Source organism: Zingiber officinale, chromosome 6B (assembly GCF_018446385.1).
Source record: "Zingiber officinale cultivar Zhangliang chromosome 6B, Zo_v1.1, whole genome shotgun sequence".
NCBI lineage: Eukaryota > Viridiplantae > Streptophyta > Magnoliopsida > Zingiberales > Zingiberaceae > Zingiber > Zingiber officinale.
In genome coordinates, this window is record NC_055996.1 from 39861935 (window position 1) to 39883262 (window position 21328).

At 36.9% G+C, this 21328-nt stretch overlaps 1 long non-coding RNA gene and 1 other non-coding gene across 3 annotated transcripts; one reads left to right on the forward strand and one right to left on the reverse strand.

The window, feature by feature from the left end:
• Window positions 1–934: 934 nt before the first annotated feature.
• On the reverse strand, window positions 935–1769 carry LOC121990093. 2 transcript variants are annotated; one of them, XR_006114447.1, is made up of 4 exons: window positions 1747–1769; window positions 1510–1556; window positions 1256–1379; window positions 935–1179 (listed from the first exon to the last, which is right to left on the reverse strand). It is a non-coding gene; the product is annotated as an uncharacterized LOC121990093 (long non-coding RNA). The 2 variants fall into 2 exon arrangements; XR_006114448.1 differs by lacking the exon at window positions 1747–1769 and having other exon boundaries at window positions 1510–1622.
• A 10430-nt stretch (window positions 1770–12199) lies between these two features.
• On the forward strand, window positions 12200–12305 carry LOC121993313. The gene has a single exon (XR_006115175.1). It is a non-coding gene; the product is annotated as a small nucleolar RNA R71 (small nucleolar RNA).
• The last annotated feature ends 9023 nt before the right edge of the window (window positions 12306–21328 follow it).

A 21328-nucleotide genomic window follows, 5' to 3' on the forward strand; every position in this document is an offset into this window, starting at 1 on the left:
TGTTTATATGCTCAAAATTTGTTTATGAAGGATACGACAACGTTTTAAAACCGTTGTGGTAGATAATTTCAACAACAAATATAAACCGTTGTGGTAGACCCTTTTTACAACAGATATAAACTGTTGTGGTAGATAATATTTACTCGTTTTGTATTTTACAATAGTTATAAACTGTTGTAATATAATTTTAATATGCTTTTACAACTGATAAAACCGTTGTCTTTTATCACTTTTCACAAAAAAAAAAAAAAACCATTGTGGTTTACGTATTTTTTACAACGTTTCTAACCGTTGTCTTTAATGTTCATGTTGTAACGTGATAATACCAAACAACAATTATATTTTTAATATAAGCAAACCACCAATACAAAACATACAAAATGAGTTATATTCATCAAATTTAGTAGTATCAAACCATAAATCACATGTTTTCCATTACTGTTCTTCATATGACTTTTACACATTAGCAAGGCAATTTATAACCTAACAAAGCTCACTCCTTGCATCCAAAATCTCAAGCCTCACGAATTGCCCGAGTTACATCCTGCAAGAGAAAAATTAAACAAAACTTATCAAAGAAAAATATAAAATATAAGAAAAAAGATAATTGTAGTAAGTACTGCTTGAACTATAACTATAGAATAAACATTTCGCATAGCTCTAATACCTGGACATGAGAGAAGGATTTCCAGAATTCCAGGGCAACACTCAATGTCTACAAAACGAAAGAGAAAATTCTACATAAAATCTACATAAAATATAAAGCAATTCCAGGACAACACTCAATTCCTGTGGAATAACCGAAAAGTGAATCCAAGAGCAAGGCAGTTCAGCATAGCATCAAGGGAAAACAGCATGGTTCCTTGGTTTAAACAAGTTCAAATGGAGTAGAAGTCTCGAATTGGATTAGTCATTTGAGGATAAGTGTCTATACATCACTAAAACTAGTAGTACGATGTCACCAAGAACACTTATGAGAAACCGGGATGAAATAGATAAGGATTTAGATATTTGGCCTTAGCATCACCAAATAGCTGCATTGAAGCTTCGAGACTCATCGTTGTAAGATAGTTACATCCTAGTGAAAACTGTTAGATGATAGTTCTCAGAGCCATAAGACTTGTGCTAGAATCATGGACTAGATGGCAGTAAGGCAGATGCCATAGTCCAATAAGCTTCCTAAAACAAACAATAACATGTGAAATGAAGCATTCATAAACAAAAATAGAACAAAAAAGTATGCACATTAAAGCACCTGAATGGCTTGCATACGGTCTGTTGTGACCTCATCTGCAAATAGATCAAGAGCTTTCCCATTCTTTTTGAGTGTAATGAATCCCATTTTATCTTTGAGAGAGAAAGACCTTTCATTTGAAGGACTACAAGGAATTGTTTCAACAAAATGAATGATTGATCATGAATGCCATATAAACACAAAAGTGTGCAAGAAACAATTTTAACAGGAGTCACTACATGTAAGAAAGTTTGATATTGAGGTGAAAGACTTACAATTGGTAAAATTTGTTTGCCATCATGTCATGAATGTTTCTTATAAACTGCACAAGAGAGACAGATTATTCACATTACTTGCATCTTGTGTACTGAATTATAGTAAAACAACAGAACAAAGGACAATGAACATTATAATCATTTCAAAAAATTTATGGGATATAAACTAGACTCCGCATTTTTTAAACTAGTTAATCATATGACACTTATGCAAGTAATATACATGATTAAACTTACACCACAATGATGTTGGAAAAAAAAGCAGTACATCTTCTACCTTCAATGTCATGTATGCATCTTCCATGGCACGTCGTCTAAATATGAAGTCAGCTCGTCGTAAGTCGGCCTGGTCAAACTCAAAATGTTTTGAAGAAAATTATACAGTTATAATTAGATGTAAAATAAATATATCAAAAGACACTTTAACAGGGTTGTTATGGTCATCAATAACAACTTCCACAAACTCCATAGTCACACAGTCATGTAATTTCTTCCATTAACTCATAAAAGAAACTATAATCCACACTTGATATCCAATATACACATAATATTATGGACAATAATTAACTTGCAATATTATGAGAAAACAAGCAGAATATTAGCTCAGCAACCAAAACTAAACTATTTCATATATTCCTTGGACGCAATCTACAATGGAGTATGTAGCACATTTCAACAAACACTTTGGTAGCTTGTTAAAGTTTTATTCAGTAACCATTCCTCCAAAAAAAATTTAAAATTATAAAGGCTGGTCATCAGTTTTTTTTTTTTTTGCCTACATGTTGTGTTTTCCCTCCCTCTTCCACTCTGATTTAATACCCTTCCATTCCTCACATTTAAAAAAGATTTCAAATGGCTGTGAAATACATCTACCCTATCAAGTTTGGTTCAAAACACTTGCCAGATGATTGCTTCATTCTTATGAAGCCACTGTAGTTTCATTCTGAATGGAATTTTCTTTTAGATTGAGAAATAATACAATAATCTTCATTCCAGAATATTGAATATAGAGGATCTTTTTTACAACTCAAAATAAAATTTGATGATGGTTTTTCCAAATAAATAATGAAGGAAAAAGTAGAAAATCACGAATAAATAAACTAAATAATTGCTGTTAAATACTATAGAAAAAGAGAAACCTCTAAGGCCCCATCACTCCAATGTTGATCTGCTACTCTCTTCAGATCAGATTGAGCCCTGTCCTTCAAGATATGCATGAATAAATCAAGCCATGCAGATAAAAAAGAGATTTTTGGCTAAAATTGGAAAAGCTAAGCTAGAAAACATACAGTGGCTAAATGCTTCAACCGAGCAGCCTTTTCCTTAACACTAAGGTCAATCTTCCTTGTGTCCTCCCTTGCACGAGCTTCCACATTACATAAATGTTAGCACTTCAAAAATATTGAAGGAACTCTAAAGAACAAGTGAAAACTCTGTTATATTCAGATAAAGTATAGACTAAAGAAGATGTTATACCATCAAGCTTAAGAAATCCAAGTCGAAGAACAGCAGCATCTTGGCGTGCCCGATCATTTAGTCTTGTTATGCCACTAGTGCATAAAAATTCCATGGAAAAATATCACCAAAGCAAAACAATAATAAACAAGCGAAAAGATGATATCAAAACAAATGGCGACATAGTCAAAAGGTTGCACAGAAATGTAGTCTGACCATACATCTATGACCATTTGAATTAGCAATTTAGTTATGAGTAAGCTAATTAATTAAACTGGAGACTACAAAAGAAGTTTAATTGTAAAAAAAACATGAAAGAAAAAAAAAAGAGAATCTAGAGTATACCATATCGATCACATTTCACTCAGAATAACAACAATGAATTATTTCATAGTTTCTTAAAGCCAATGGTCTTTCTCAAAGATGTTGATCCAGTATAATGTGATACATTTGAGAATGAGATTATAAATCCACTTCGGCCAGTAACTGTTATTTTGCAAGAAATCTTGCCAGCCATATTTGCAACTAGTTGATGCAACTATGCAACTTATTAAGAATTAATTAAACAGAGCGTCAACATTTATCCAATCTTCTGCATCAAGCTTTCAGGCATATGTTGTTGAACCTTCACACATGCTGATGACCTGAAGAGTGTTAAGTTCCATATGAGCATCTCTATCAAATATATGGTATGAGTATAAAATCATGTTAATATGTAAATTAGTACATGTAAGCACATACTACATTATCATAATCTGCACATAGCACAGGCTTCTCCTTGAGGAAAAAGGAGCTGCTCTTGGCACAAGTTCCATGCCAACATGCTAACAATCATGAGTTGGAATTACATAAATGTATCTTTTCTCTTTAAAGGAACCCCAAAAATCTCATCAATCCAAGAGAAACTAAAGATATGGGGAAAAAGACAAAGGGAAATTATAAATCGACCCCAAATACATAAAAATACCATCTTTTGATGGCAGACGAGTCGCAAGCCCCAAAATAACACAAATCACGCCGAAAAAGAATGTTGCACTCCCGGATCGTGAACACTGAAGCACAAGGAAAGCAGATCCAGCCCTCCCAGACCAGACATCAGCAGAACTAGGATGAAACCCAAGAAACAAGACAAAAAATGGGAGCAAAGCGCGAGTAAAACCACACCTTGTGTCAAGTTTAGACCTTAAGATCGCTAGACAGGCAGTGAGCAAGGGTTCCAACTCTTACACTGCAGTCCACATCTCACCATGGAACATAGAGAGAGCGAAGTGGGGGGATGGGAAAGGGAGAGGGAATGAAAAATTTCTTAGGGTTCGAGAATGCGAAGGGGAAACACGGCGCTAAAAAGATTTTCGGAGAGAGGGAAAACAAAACTGCAGGGGGAAAATGACGAAACGAATAAAGTCAAAGACAACGATTTTATCAAAACTGTTGTCGTAGCCCCTAAAAACGCGCTTAAAGACAACGGTTTATAAAACCATTGTAAAAAGTGTTGTTGTTTTAAAAAGAAGTTGCTCAATGACAACAGTTTTCACAAAACCGTTATCTTTTATATTTAATGGAGAGTTCAAAGACAATGGTTTTGGCAAAAACCGTTGTCTTTGAGTGCATACGCAACGCTTTCTCTTAAAACCGTTGTCGTAGGGGTGTTGTCTTTTAACATTTTTGTTGTAGTGTGTTTTGCTACAACCGTGTGAGATGCTTACTATACAACTGTGTGGTTATGTTCTTTTTGTTCCAACTGTGTGAGCTTTGTATATAACTGCGTAATTATGTTTTATATCCAGCCATGTGGGTTATTGTTGGCTTGTGAGTAACCTTGTGGCAATGTATACTGGCTTCATTTGTCACTACTACAAGGGAGGTACTGTCCGATTTTCGTTGGGCAGCCTTATCCGCGGGGCGTGATACTCATACCATCACATCTTTATATGTGATAGCATGCTAAGTCGACCCCAAATTTCTTTTATAAATGTAAGCCTCTAGTTTTTTTCTTAGTGTCAGGAGATTCACTTTCATTATCTACATCTAGAAAATAAATATAGTGAAATGAATTATTACATTCTTCATATAGGTTACCTTGATCAAATTTTTCGTCCATAAAATCATTTTTAACATGTGGGTTATTGTTGAATATAATCCTAAAAGTCAAACCTGTATGTTTTTATATAAGATAAATAAAATATTATGTAAGTATTATAACAAGTTATATCTAAATTTAATCATTAGAATTAAAAAACATATATATAATTTAATGTCTTTCTATATCTTAATTTTTAAGATGTTACCTTGTAACTCAACATCTTTCTGATTTGAAGCTTCATCTATTTAGTTATTTGATGCACCTTCTATGTTTTGATAATTTGTACAAGTATTGTTTCAACAAAATATAAGCAAATTGAGTTTTAAATTATAATCAAGAACATTCTAACCTTTTTCGCTAGTTACCACTTTCTCAAGTTCCCTTGCTTGATAGACTTGAATAAAGTATATAACATATAAAAGAAAAAGGTCAAATAAGAGTTATACAAAATAAAACAATACATTGTTGATATATAAAATAAGATACTGCCTCTTACTTTTGAATTTCGAGTTGCTTGATTGACAATCAAAATATGTGGTTGAGTATTTGCCCTATCTTGAAGTTAAAAATAAGGTTTTCCAATATTTTTTACTTTTAAGAGTCATCGCTATCACAAGCAAGTTATATAGGATAAATAAATCATGAAATAAGCATTATTCTAAATTATATCAAAACGTAATATTTTTAAATAAAAAATTCTTATGTTTCATATATTTTTATATCTAATATCATGTAGTCATTGTGGTGCTGCTTTGAAGCTTTATCCATTTGGTTATTTAACATACCTTGTGTGTTTTGACATTATGCATGGGTATTGATTCCACCAAAATATAAGCAAGTTAAGTTTTTAATTATAAGTAAGAAAGTTCTAACCTTTTTTTGAATTTTGAGCTGTGTGATTGGCAATCATAATTCAAGATTGTATATTTGCCTTATCTTGATGTTGAAAATAAGATTTTCCAATAGTTTTACCCTAACTTACAATTTACAAATAAAAAGAAAGTTAGTGGCATATCCCTTGATATGATAAACAAAAGGTCCATAGTGAAAAATGAAATATATATATATATATAATGTTACCATTTTTCTAGTTTCTAGCAAATCCACTCTCCTACTACACTTTATATCATATTAACTAAACATGAAAAATATATATGCTAGACAAAATTTCTTCATAAACTGAATCTCATCATGTATCAACATCAATTTCAACTCCCGTAGTATTATCTTGAACCTAAACGGCTTCTTCATGTTCATTGTCATCTTTAGGATTACAAATAGAACTTTGAAGGTTTGTATAAACATTTGCCATAGGTTGCATTTTATACTGTTCTTATGCATCGGTGGTGATAATTACATGCCACTTACAATCAACTAGATCTTCCACATAAAAAACTTACATAGCTTGGGATGCTAATATATAAGGCCTGTTATGGCGCTTCACATTTGTAAAATTGGCCAACATAAAACCATTCTCATCCAGTTTTATTCGTTTGCCTTTGGAGACCCAATCACATTTAAATAAAACAACTCTTCGACCTCCCTTGTAATCTAATTCAATCACATTTTCAATATCCTATAATAATCAAGTTCACTTGATACTAGATTCTGATCTCTAATACTTGAATAACTTAAAGTAGCAGCTCGAATAAGTATACCACAATTCTAAGTTTTTCTCTTGTATTCTACTTCTTTTGTATAAAACCTAAATCCATTAGAAAGGATTTTTCATATCATATCCCTATGAAATTCAGGCCTCTAGCAAGTGATTTCAAATCATTTGGATCATCTTGTGAAGGATTTATATTTTCAATCTATTACATAAAAAAAAATTAATAAATTATGTATAAAAATCATAATATATAACTTTAATGACAATTGGCAAACCAAGATCCAAAAGACTCACTATGCATACATTCAATTTGGTGAGGTGCAAGACTGGAATGACTAAGATTCAAAATTCGACGATGCTCAATGCAAATTAAGAACGATGATTTGATAAACTGTTAGTAATTAGTCCTAAGAGTCAATCATGAGATGATTAGGCCTTTTGGTTACTAATTGAGTTAGACTCAAATGAACTCACTCATTGGATTGAGTCCAATCCAAATTAGACATATTGGATTAATGGGTTAAACTCAATGGGTTAGACTTATTAGGTTATTGGATTAATGGTTAATCCAATATAATAAATCCAACCCATTAAGAGGAATACAAAGAGACAAAAGACCTTTGGTATTCATGGGATGCATATAAATAGGTTTTTGTCATTTATTTTTGAGAAGATGAATTAGATGAGAAAAAGGTGTCTCTTGAGATTCCATCTTCTTCCTCCTCCTTCCATGGCCGATTCTTGATCTTTGGCCGAATCATACTTCTTGCTAGCACAATAAGATGGCTCTTCTCCGAAGGCTTCGTTCATGCGATGAACGAAGGATATGTTCGTGTGGATACCATAGAGGCGCGGACGCTTGAACGCGCTGAGATCTGGATCTAGAGAAAAAGGTTGATGTCGGGATTGCGAAGGGCACGCAACAAAGGTATAATCCTATCATATAGCTTAGTATAGTTTTCAGAAAATGCTTCTTCCCTTCGCATGGATCTGCTGGAAGAGGATCTAGAACTTTTCCGCTGCATTTCTATGTCTTTGGACGCGCTAGATCCCTACATAAACATCGCTGATTATATATTTAAACACAATGAAATATATAATAACATACTCTATATAAGATTGTGCGTGATGACAGTTGAATAACACATATTGATGTGCCTTCTTAATGTCTCATCATCGAACTTAATTACAATGCCCTTTCCAACTGCATAACCAGAAGTTGTAAACAAGTCCAATGCGAATGTTGAGCTGATAGTTGTATCATCATTTCTTGTTGATTGATTTAATTTTGTCTCTGCATAATTAGCTAAATATAAAGAACAAAATATCAAACATTCCTCAACCAAATACCCCTCAACAATGGATCCTTTTGGCCTACTTCTATTTCGTACATACGACTTCAATGTCCCCAAGTACCTTATTTCAAAAATATAAATTTTGTATTATTTAGTGAAAATAATAATTTAAATAAAACAATATCAATAAGATTTTTCTATTACCTTTCAATTGGATATATCCAATGATAGTAAACAGGTCTAACAAGTTGTACTTCAATAGCCAAATGTACAGTCAAATGAATCATTATGTCAAAAAATGAGGGAGGAAAAATCTTCTCCAGTTGATAGAGAATCACTGCAATATCTTTCCTTAGATGAACCACATCAGCAGGGAGAAATTACTTTTCAATATAGCTCTCTGAAATACCTACACAATCTAATCAAAGGATTCTAAACTGATTTAGACAAAGTTTTACATAGTGCTACCGACAACAACTGCTGCATCAAGATATGGTTGTCATGACTTTTTAGACCAATTAATTATGTTGGTTTCATTTGAACACATTGTGAAATGTTAAATGCATAGCCATTTGGAACTTTAACTTTTTTCAAAACCTTACAAAATGTACCATTCTCTTTTTTCCCCGTTGAATAACATACTAGAGGCAGGTAAACTCTACTCAGCCCCTTCTTAATAGGATGAAGTGTTGATCTTATCCCAATTTATTGCAAATCAAGACATGATTTAATATTATCTTTCATTTTTCCCTTCCATGTTCAGCAATGTTCCACAAATTGATTTGCACACATTCTTATCATATGCATAAGATCAAGATTGTGACATATCACATTATCTTTCCAATATGGTAAATCAAAGAAAATACTTAGATTTTCCCAATTGAATGGTAGTTCTAGATTATCATCAATTGTTTTTCCAAATTTCAATTTAAAATTTTTCAATTTGTTGATCACTGTGTCCCCCGAAAGTATTGGTGGTGGTGGTCTTCCATACTCTTTTGTGCCATCGAAATGTTGAGCATTTTTGTGAGACTCATGATCACTGTTAAAAAATTTGCAATGACCTATATAGAATTTTTTTCCCCCATTTTTTAACCACCCTGAATGTGTAAATTTGTGGGGCACTAGGCAAGCAAATTTACCTTTGGTGCTCCATCTAAATAGGGTTGCATATCCAGGAAAATCACTTATCATCCAAAGCAATTCAAATGCATCTAATGCATCCCCCCAGACTTAAACTTTTCATTGTCCCAATGAAAACTAAAAACAATGTGGAGGAGATTAAAAGTAAGAGAAGTTACCAAATGATGCATGTCAAATGCCCATGTCATTAACTTCTCCATCATGTAGTTACACTCCTCCTAATCTTTGAGTCCTATAAAAGAAGATTGACAACAAAAATTAAGTAGAGGATACATGTTTATTATAAAGAATGAAATGAAAGTAGAAAAAACTAAAGACAAATGAAAACAAAGAAAATGAACTTGGGTTGCCTCCCAAGAAGGGCTTGTTTAAGGTCATTAGCTCGACCACCTCATTAGATTTATTGAAATCTCGCTCTTGGAGGGATAAGATATTTCAACAACCTCCTACCAAGGGCTCTTATTATGGAGGGAGCTTTCAATATAGGAATTACAAAATGAAGTATTGCTCTCTCCATCTTCGTCTTCTTTGAAGTTCTTTCAGGTGGTCGAAGAAGATTCAGTATGAGCTTCCAATTATTAGGCCAAGTGAAATCTGCACATGCAAAGAAAATACAAATCTCCCACAAACATATTAGATAAGATAGAATCATAACTTTAGGACCGATAGATTCGATAGAGGGGGGGTGAATATCGATTCAAAAATATCGAGTATAAGCGCAGCGGAAAAGTAAAGTAGACACAAGGTTTTTTACTTCGTTCGGAGCCTGTGACGACTCCTACTCGAAGGCCCGTACTCCTTGAGTACTTTCGTTGGGCAATTCACTAGCAATTCGGATAATTACAATTTAAGTACAAAAAGATGCTAATGAAAAGAAAAACAAAGCTGTACCGACAGACAAGGAATTTAAAAGAGCGGGATCGTGTCGTCGGAGCTTTGTGAGCGACGTTGGAGCGCAGAGCAGCAGAGTGTGTAATCTTAGAGTTCTCAGATGTGAAAAGTTGATACTGAAGCTCCTGCCTGGGGCTTCTTTTATATGTTGCTCCGGGCGCCTGGATTCCTTCCGGGCGCCTGGAATGTGACGTAGCTGCTCAAACCGAGATGCTCCACGTGGCGACGCGCGAGTTTGGATGAAGTTTGCCTCCCGGGCGCCCGGATCCCTTCCGGGTGCCCGGACCTCCGGGCGCCTGGATTCCTTCCGGGCGCCCGGACCCTGTTTTCCCGCAGAATCCGTCCTGCAAGACAAACATTAGTCCGGAGGCAAATTTACCCTGCAACACAGATTGTTAGCAAAAGCAAAGTGAGTATGAATTAGCAAAAAAGGAGTATGACTTAGATTCCGTCTTTCCGAGACCGGAATCTAGTCACGATCTCAACTTAGACATCCGAAATGGATCTAAGCCGGATCGACGCCTAATGTTCCCTTCCCGGGAACGCGTCCTCGCAGTCACTCCCCTCCAGTGACTTACCTTACTTCCCTGCCAGACGTCGTCTGGACTTCTCGCCAGCTATCCGGTCAGCCCGTCGACCTAGCTGGACTTCTTGCCAAGCGTCCGGTCAGCCCGTCGACCCGCTTGGACTTCTCGCCAGCTATCCGGTCAGCCCGTCGACCTAGCTGGACTTCGTGGCAGACATCCGGTCAGCCCATCGACCTGTCTGGACTTCTCCTGCACACTCGATCAAAGTGTCAGACAACAACAAAACTAACTTAACTTATTTGTCATTCATCAAAACCTGGGTTAAATCGTTAGTGCTAACCGCACCAACAATAACTATATTAAGATAAGTAGAATAAGAAATAAAAACTGAATCATATCCAACAAAGTCAATGATAGGTACATCTATAAAATTTTCCAAAAGATCACAAGAAATACTAACCTTACTTTGCTGAGAGATACCTGAAATTTCTAAACATGTAGATGTGACCTTCTCTGAATCAAATGATGATTCCGGCTCTGGCTCAGATGTTGATGATATCAAAGATGGTGATTCTTGAGACTCTGCTAGCTCTGCATAAGTCCCTACACATTATTCCATAACATGATCAATTCTTACAACCTTTAAGGGTTGTGTGGACAAAGGTTGTGATCCTTGAGATGCTGCTTCCACAACACAGCTCCCTACACATTCTTCCAAAACATCATCATCAACACATACATCAAAAAATAAATCAACATCTATATCCTCAATAGGAGAATCAACTATAGGAGGATCAATAACTTCACTTGCAGTTTTAAGTTGATCTACCACATCACATTCATCATCTGAAAATTTAATGTCACTACAACACCTGATAAAATTTGGAGGTAGATCTAAAAACTTATTTACCACTGCTTTATCTTCACAATCCTCATCTGAAGAGTCTTCATCTTTATACAAATTCAAAAATCTGCATTCAACCTTACTAGTGTCACAGAATTTTTTAAAGTCATAGTTCTCATTGACCCCCACTAACCTTTGTGGAAAAGGAACCCTTAGTGAAGGTCTTGGGAAAGATTTAACTTCCTTTTTCCCAAATTCCCTTTGAGCTTTTGGAGGAGGTCCAACTTGCTTATCTAGTGTTGGTGTGATCAATCATTGAGGGAAAGGTACTTGTGAACTTTGGAAACTTCCTGGAGAAATGGAATTGAGCTCTATCTTCTATTATTCTTATCCTCAATTCTAAGCATTTCCTTCTTCAGAATTTCTTCATGATTTTTTACAAGTCTCAACCCAACATCATCACACTTTTCACTAGATCTTATCTGCGAAGGAGGGGGATCTTCTTTAAACCAATTTGAAACAATACTTTCAATCTTTGCCCCTAAATGTTTGAACTCCCCGTTCTGTGACTTGTGATTTTCAAAACTCATAGATGGTTGAGTTACAATTTGTTTGACAGGATCTATAGCATTTATGGCTTGCACTTCTTGAACGTTTGAGGGAGATTTCATCCAACTTATGTTCGACCATTCATGGAGGTTCAATGTCACTTGATCAATTAACATATATGCTTCATCTACACTTTTGTCCACAAAAGAACCTCCAGTAGATGAATCCAATAAACTCTTGTCTGAGAAAGAAATTCCCCCATAGAATATGTGCAGAATCAACCATTTTTCAAAACCATGATGAGGGCACTGTCTTTGAAGACTCTTGAATCTATCTCATGCTTCAAATAATGATTCTCCATATGCCTGAGCAAAATTTGTTATGCAATTCCTCATATACACTGTTCTGCTTGGAGGGAAAAAATGATTCAGAAATTACTTCTCTAATTGCTCCCAACTTGTGATACTTTGAGGATGGAGAGAATATAACCAAGTCCTTGCTTTATCCTTGATACTAAAAGGAAATGCCATCAATCAAACTGCATCTACTGACACTCCTTCACATTTCACCATATCACAAATCTCTAAAAATGTTTCAAGATGTAGATAAGGACTTTCTGATACTTCTCCTCCAAATTTGTGACCTTGTATCATAAAAATTAACTCTGGGTCTAGTTGGAAACTTTCTGCTTCAATTTGAGGTTGCACAATGGGAGATAAAAATCTTGTAGAAAAGGTTGTAGAAAAATTTCTCATGGGCCTGCTTGACATGTTAGTGCTCATGGATATTCAAGGAAAAAAAATTATAAAAAGAATCAAAGACAAGTAATAAAATGCAATATGAAATGCAAGAAAGAAAATGTAGAATTTAAATTGTAAGCAAGAAAGTGCATAATGAAAACAAGAAAGAAAAGAAAAAAGAAAAATGTCTAGAATAATTCATATGCTAGTCAACTAATGTGTTTATAAGTTCTTGTTATTCTTGAGGCCTTTACGACATTTGATCTTCACATACACAAGAACAAGATTGCAAGATATGTTTACAAAAGAAAAAGAAGAAAGAAACTAAATCAAAAGAAAAACAGAGAAAAGTTAGACTAGAATGATAGAAATCAAAAATGCAGAATTAGAATTGCAACAAAAAGAATTGACAACAAGTAGAAAGTTATACAAGAAAAAATTATGGAAATAGAATTCTAAAGATTAGTTACAACTATGCTAATGAAAAGAAAATAAAAACAAAAAAGTCATGTTTAATCTAACTCAATTGATAATCTCTAATGTTATAGCGCAGTCCCCGGCAACGGCGCCAAAAACTTGTTGACTCTCCACAAGTGTACGAAAATGTCGTAAGTAATAATAAAAGATATCATATCCACAGGGACTGGAATAACCACTAAAGATGTCTCAACGCGAGTTAGCTAAACAACTAATCAATGAGTTGACAAGTGTAAAGTAAAACTATGAAAAGTAAGATAGAAAATGAAAGAATAAGAAACAAGAATAAGGGTGACAATAAAGGGAATGTTCTAGAAGTTTTGGTTTCTTTATAAGGATTGTTCCATGTAAATGATCTACCGAATCTTATTCCTCAATTGTCCAGCATTTGTAGAAGGTTGTCGGTTCTCTCTTGCAATAGACAACCGGCCTAGTATTGAAATCTATACCTAAATGTGATCAATTAGGAATGAACCTATGTTGTCCATACACGAGCTTGTCTGTCATGTGCGTCCCTCGGATAATCAACATACGAATTCATCACTCATCAACCGCATCAAGATATAAAGATTAATGCACACAATTTATCCTACCTCCTTGAATTATCCTATTTCACCCTTAAGATCGTTCCTCAAACGTCCTTACACGGGCATGTTCCTGTCATGAATGCCCCTCATCGAATGAGATACAATCTCTACAAGATCCACAAGATATCCAAATATCCAATCAAGCATGGTAATTAAGCCCAACAATCCTGTAACGACCCAATTTTTCCTATTTCAAGTTCTAAAAGTCCATAAAAATATTTGGAAATACTTTTAAAATATTCTAGAGATTTTTAGGAATTTTTAGAGTATTTTTACGTAATTTTTGGAGGTCGTTTAGTATGTTTACAAAAAGAAAGAAGTTTTGACCAAAAATATTGAAGGTGAAATTCGAACCAGCGACCTCGACCCGAGCCGAACCTCAGCCGGACCCAGCCAACCAACTGGGCTGCGCGTGATTTGTTAACCAAGTTACGCAGCGAGATATATTTAAGTTGTAATTGGAACAGAATTAAACCTAGTTATAAAGGGATTAAGTTTTCCCTTTCTCGCCGAAAACCCTATCTGCCTTTCTTTCTCTCCCGACGGCGTCCCCTGTTCTCGGCGGAAACGAAGAAGCAGGCATTAGGGCTCGATCTCTGGCACCGGCGAAGGCTTTTCCCAGCCAATCTTCACCTGTGCGTGGTTACCTCGACGAAGGAAGCTCGAAAACAGCAAAGAGTGCCGTGAGCACGAAGGAGAAACCGAGATATTCATCTCCTCCGAACCCTAGATCTTCTTCCCTTCGGTTGTAAGTCCAAGAACAGCAATGTAAGTACTACTCACCTGTGGTAGGAGTTGTTTTCAGTTTTGTTTCTCTTTGTTTTTGAATCTGCCGTGATCTTGAAAGAAAGAATAGGGATGAGTTCTAGTTTTGTACCGTGCCATCCATTCTGGGAAGAATTGCTTCATTTGGGTTTTTCAGAACTTTATTGGTAGAGAATTATGATGTTTAGGGTTTGCTGCCGTGAGTTGCTTGTTTCGGTTTTGTTCCTTGTTTTCTGGAGCTTGTTGAAAACCCTAGAGTGGTTCCGAGATTTGGTTGCTCCTCTTTGTTTGCGAGCATGATGCTTAGATTGGGCGGCGTTGGTTTGATGTAGCTGCCGTGTACCTCAAATGGGCAGCAAGTTCAACTTGAAATTTTGCAAAAATAGGGATACGAACAGCTTCATTTGGAGCTTAGAACAGCCCCATGCCTTTTGCATTTCTACGGGCATGAACAAGGCCATTTGGAGCTTACAGATTGGGTCTATTTTTGGTAATTGCAGTAGACAGTTAGAAGGTAACAATACATTTAGCACTGTTGTTTGTTGTTCATTAAGTGCAGAATTCTTTAAGCATGACATATGTTTTATTTTAATAGGAATCTATTCCTTCTGGAAATTGCTTCTAGTATTGCTTCTGGTATGCATCGCTTAAAGTCCACCATAGCTTCTGGTATGTTGTTTATACCCAAGTTTAGTTCTGAGTTTCATGAAGGCAAGAACAGCCCTTTATTTAGTTAGAATAGGTGTAGCATTGTCCTTGCTACTTAAAAAGGCAAGAACAGCCCTTTAATTAGTTAGAATGGTTTAGCATTTTCCTTGCAAGTCAAAGGGCAAGAACAACCCTTATTTAGTTAGAAGGGCAGCCTTTATTTAAATTAGACAGTATTAGAATAGCATGAGCAGTATTAGTTTTTAATTCTGTTTCATTCGCAGATTTTTAATGATTCACGTGTGCAGATTTTTGTTATTCACATGTGCAGATTTTTAGTATTCATATGAACAGATTTTAGCATATAGTAGCATGCTGATTTTTGTTTCCCTTTGCTATAAGATGTGCATGAACAGATTATAACACATAGTAGTATGCTGAATTTTGTTTCCCTTTGCTTTAAGATATGCATGAACAGATTTTAGCATATACATGTATGCACATAGCGTTTAGTTTGGACTTTCCTTACTATAATGAGCAGCTATAAGTAAGAAAAAGACCAAGGTCTAGTTAAAAAGAGATAACAAGTAAATTAAAGTAAGAGGCTAGTACCCGACTTTTGAGGTTGTCATTAAACAAATCCAGGTGATCATTTCCGAGGTCTCGACCCTGGTAAGACCGAGGTCTTTACCCTTTAGGACTACAGCAGTCTCTATTAGGGAGCGCACATAAGATGGTACTAAGCCTAGGCCCAAAGAAAAAAAGAAAAAGAAGAAGAAAGATAAGTAAAAGTAAAAGAAATTAAAAGATTAATTTCAAGTATAAAGCTGTAAGTAAATGAAACAAGTATCACCTATGTTTAGAATCAACAGAAGTTTAGTTTCTTTATTTCTAAGCATACAGCATTTGTTTCATTACTTTCTTATCAGTTTAGTGAGCATGTTTAGTATTATTTCCAGTGTTTAGTTTTATTTCTGTACACCATGAGTACTTTGCTATTAGAGGAGTACATGCAGCTTTTCTTTTAGCATTTCAGTTTTAGTATTGTTGCATTATTTCTATGCATTTCGAGTTTTTGTGAGATAGATTAGTACTTACTAAGCGTTTCGCTTATAGATCTATTTTTCCTCCTACTGCAGATAAAGGAAAAGCTAAAATATGAAAGGAATGCGACAAGGTGGTGGTGATGGAGGTGTGTGATGACTGGACTATAGAGAGATCCAGAATGAGCTGGCAAATTGCCAAGACTTTTCTGTTTAGTTCTTTTAGTTCTCTTTTAATGTTATTATGCAATTGGGATTGTAGTTGAGTTTATTCCGCACTTGTAATTAGTTTTCTTTTATTATTCATGGAGTGATATAGTCGTTTACTATTGCTAGAGTAGTTTCTTTCTTCTTATTGTGGTTTTTATCACTGCGTGATTATGAAAAATATGTTCCAGCCGCCTGTGGCTGTGTATACATTGTTTGTATTATTGATTTGGTCACCGGTACAGGGGAGACTCTGTTGAAATTTTTCGGTAGGGATTCCTCTGAGCTGTGATAAATCTAACTGATGCTAATAACAGCATCAGTGACTCTAGTAAGTAGGGCAGTAGTTAGGTAGCGGTCGCCCTTAGAGAGTAGTAGTAAGAAGGGTGGTCGTTACAGTTGGTATCAGAGCAGTGTTCCATTTTCCAGCATCACACACACATCAGCATCAGCCTTGCCGTCCCCAACTAAGAAAGTATTTAAATTCTTTCTTTATTCTGCTTTCCTTATTATTAACTGCAGTATAGAGTATTTGTTTTTGAATGCTTAAGTAAGATAGAAGATTTTGTTTCCCTTTTCTATATTCATATATAAGTATGATTAGAAGAGTTAGAGAAGCTATCAAGCCTTTTCCTCTGCATAATTAGATATCAAGAAGAGGACATCCCCGTACCATTCATACTGAGGACCGAGTTCAGGAGTACGAAGAGCCCAGAACCCCTGGGCCTATTCTCTTTGAAGTTGTTGCTCAACTTCAGAGACAAGTAGCCAGCAGCAGTAAGTGATTTCCAATCTAATGGCCAATCAGAAGCCAGCTCCTCCCACTCCCCCAACCATTAATGTGGAGACCCCAGTGGTGACTGAAGTCCTATCGGTTGCTCTAGAAGTCGCCACAACACCTAGAAGACAAGAAGCATACCTCATCCAGTGGCTGAAGCTGAAACCAGAAAGATTCTCAGGCACGACTGAGCCCTGGGATGCCCAGGCTTGGTTCAAGACACTTGAGAGCACAATGGAGCTTCTTGACTGGCCAGAAGTCGAGAAGGTTAAGTGTGCCTCTTTCTGCCGATCTGGAGGTGCTTGTATGTGGTGGGAGCGAGTGGAGAGTAAGAGAGCAGTCAACCAGATGAGCTGGGTTGACTTCGAGATAGAGTTTTACGAAAAAGTCTTTCGTCAACGGATCACCAATAAACAATATGAGGAGCTTATGGAATTCAGACAAGGTGACCTACCAGTAGAAGAAGCGGTCAAAAGATTCAACAGGCTAGCTAGTCTTTGCCTAGAGTTAGTAAGTACAGAGAAAGAACGAGTCAGACTAATGCTCCGAATGCTGAGACCAGAAATAACACTTAATGTGAGTAGTGAAATTCTCCGACCACAGATTGGTGAAGAGCTGGTCAGCAGGGTATTAGTGAGCACTATCTGAACAGCATCAAAGCACAACGAGCGCAACACAATCCAGTCAAGATAGAAGACAAGATAGTGGGGAGTCAGAAACCCTAGTCAAGTAATCAGAACTTGAAGGATAAAGATAACAAGAAAGACCCAAGCAGGAAGATGTTCGGGTAGTCTGTGAGTATCCAAAGGTATTTCTAGAAGAGCTACTTGGACTACCTCCCAACAGATAAGCGGAGTTTGAAATTGAATTGGTTCCTGACGCCAGCCCAATTTCAAAAGCTCTGTACCAAATTTCTCTAGCAGAGCTGAAAGAGTTACAAGAACAACTTCAGGAGCTGCTTGAGAAAGACTTCATTCGCCCTAGTCACTCACCTTGGGGAGCTCCTGTGTTGTTTGTCAGGAAGAAAGATGGATCTATGCGAATGTGCATAGATTATAGAGCTCTGAATCAAGTGACGATCAAGAACAAGTACCCCCTTCTCAGGATCGACGACTTATTTGATCAGTTAAGAGGGGCAACAGTGTTCTCAAAGATAGACCTGCGCTCTGGGTACCATCAGTTGAAGGTGAAAGAAAGGGATATACCCAGAACGACGTTCAGGACCAGATACGGACACTACGAGTTTGTAGTCATGCATTTTGGTGTGACTAATGCACCAGCGGTCTTCATAGACTTGATGAACAGAGTGTTCAGAGAATATCTTGACAAATTTATCATCGTATTCATCGACGACATTCTAGTCTATTCAAGGACCCAGAGGAACATGACACGCACTTGAGAATAGTATTACAGACCCTTCAGCAAAACAGCTGTATGCTAAATTCTCAAAGTGTGAGTTCTGGTTAGAGCAGGTGGTGTTTCTAGGTCACATAATTTCTAAATAAGGTATTCAAGTAGATCCAGCCAAGATAGAAGCGGTCAACGACTGGAGTAGACCCAAGAACGCCAGGGAGATCAGAAGCTTCCTTGGTTTAGCTGGGTACTACAGGAAATTTGTGGAGGACTTTACTAGGATAACTTCTCCACTAACGGCCTTAACTAGGAAGAATAAGAAGTTTGAATGGTCAGACAAATGTGAGCAAAGTTTCCAAGCATTGAAGAAGAGATTGACCAGTGCTCCTATTCTGACTGTTCCAGAGAGTGACAAGAGTTTTGACATCTACAGTGATGCCTCCAAGATGGGTCTAGAAGCTGTTCTCATGCAAGAAGGAAAAGTGATAGCTTATGCTTCCAGACAACTCAAAGACTACGAGAAGAACTACCCCACTCATGATCTTGAGCTGGCAGCTGTGGTCATTGCACTGAAACTCTGGCGACATCATTTGTATGGAGTTTAGTGTAGAAACTTTACCGACCATCAGAGTCTTAAGTACATCTTCACTCAGAAGAACTTAAACATGAGACAGCGTAGGTGGCTAGAGTTAGTCAAAGATTATGACTGTGAAATCTTCTACCACCCAGGCAAAGCTAACAAAGTGGCAGATACACTCAGCAGAAAATCCAGTGCATCCTTGACGTCTTTGACATCATTAGCCCTGCCACTGCAGAAGGAGTTGTCAGATTTCGGACTTGAAGTTATTTATGGGCAACTCTCTGCATTGACCTTAGAGTCTACCTTGCTTGAGGATATACAGAGAAAGCAAAGCGAAGATCCAGATATCCAGAAGATCAAGCAAGGGATACGAAAAGAAGATACAGAGTTTTGAGTATCAGACAGTGGAGTTCTTTATCAGGGGAACCGCCTTTGGGTCCCATATGATGAGGAATTAAGAAGGAAGATTTTAGAGGAAGCTCATAGTACATCCTACTCCATGCATCCTAGTTCTACCAAGATGTACCAAGACGTGAAACAGAGGTTCTGGTGGTCAGGACTCAAAAGAGATGTTGCTAAATATGTCAGTACTTGCCTGACATGCCAGAGAGTCAAAGCAGAACACCAGAGACCAGGAGGAGTTCATCAGCCTCTTCCAATACAAGAGTGGAAATGGGAAGACATATCCATGGACTTCATAACAGGTCTCCCAAGAACCACAAATTGATATGATGCGATATGGGTAATAGTAGATCGATTGACCAAGTCTGCTCATTTCCTAGCCATCAAGGTGTCCCACACTATAGAGCAGTTGACACAGCTATATGTTAAGGAGGTAATCAGACTTCACGGAGTTCCTAAATCTATCGTTTCTGATAGAGATGGACGTTTCACCTCACTTTTGGGAGTGTGTTCAGAATGCACTAGGCACCAAACTCAAGTTCAGCACAGCTTTCCATCCTCAGACTGATGGACAGACAGAGCGAGTAAATCAGATATTAGAAGATATGCTCAGAGCTTGTGCACTAGATTTTAAGGTAAGTTGGTGCAAATATCTGTGCTTAGCTGAATTTGCCTACAACAATAGCTATCAGGCCACCATCAAGATGGCACCTTATGAGGCATTGTATGGCAGGAAGTGCAGATCACCCATTTGCCTGCAAGAAGCAGGTGAGAGAAAAGAAATAGAAGTAGAGCTGGGCATTCAGACAGAGCTGATAGATGAGACTACTCAGGTTATTCAGAAGATTAGACAGAGAATTGAGACTGCCCAGAGTAGACAGAAGAGTTATGCTGACACACGCCGTAGGCCACTTGAATTCCAAGTAGGGGATTCAGTCTTTCTCAAGGTTGCTCCTATGAAGGGAGTGATGAGATTTGGCAAGAAAAGCAAATTAAGTCCCCGTTACGTAGGACCTTACCTAATCATAGAAAGAATTGGGAAAGTAGCTTACAAGTTGGACTTACCACAAGACATGTCAGCAATACACAAAGTATTTCATGTCTCCATGCTAAAGAAGTGTCTCCACGACCCGAGCCAAGTGATTCAGCCTCAGTCAGTCCAGATCCAAGAGGATCTTAGTTATGAGAGCTGACCTACACAGATAGTGGACAGAGCAGTCAAGAGACTAAGAAATAAAGAAGTACCACTAGTGAAGGTTATCTAGCAGAACCAGAAGCACGAGGAAGTCACTTAGAAGCGTGAGGACAGTATGAGATAGAAATATCCAGAGCTATTCTAAGTTCGAGGATGAACTTTTTATAAGGTATGGGGGATTGTAACGACCCAATTTTTCCTATTTCAAGTTCTAAAAGTCCATAAAAATATTTGGAAATACTTTTAAAATATTCTAGAGATTTTTAGTAATTTTTAGAGTATTTTTACGTAATGTTTGGAGGTCGTTTAGTATGTTTACAAAAAGAAAGAAGTTTTGACCAAAGATATTGAAGGTGAGATTCGAACCCGCGACCTCGACCCGAGCCGAACCTCAGCCGAACCCAGCCAACCAAATGGGCTACGCGTGATTTGTTAACCAAGTTATGTAGCGAGGTATATTTAAGTTGTAATTGGAACAGAATTAAACATAGTTATAAAGGGATTAAGTTTTCCCTTTCTCGCCGAAAACCCTATCTGCCTTTCTTTCTCTCCCGACGGCGTCCCCTGTTCTTGGCGGAAACAAAGAAGCAGGCGTTAGGGCTCAATCTCCGGCGCCTGCGAAGGCTTTTCCCAGCCAATCTTCAC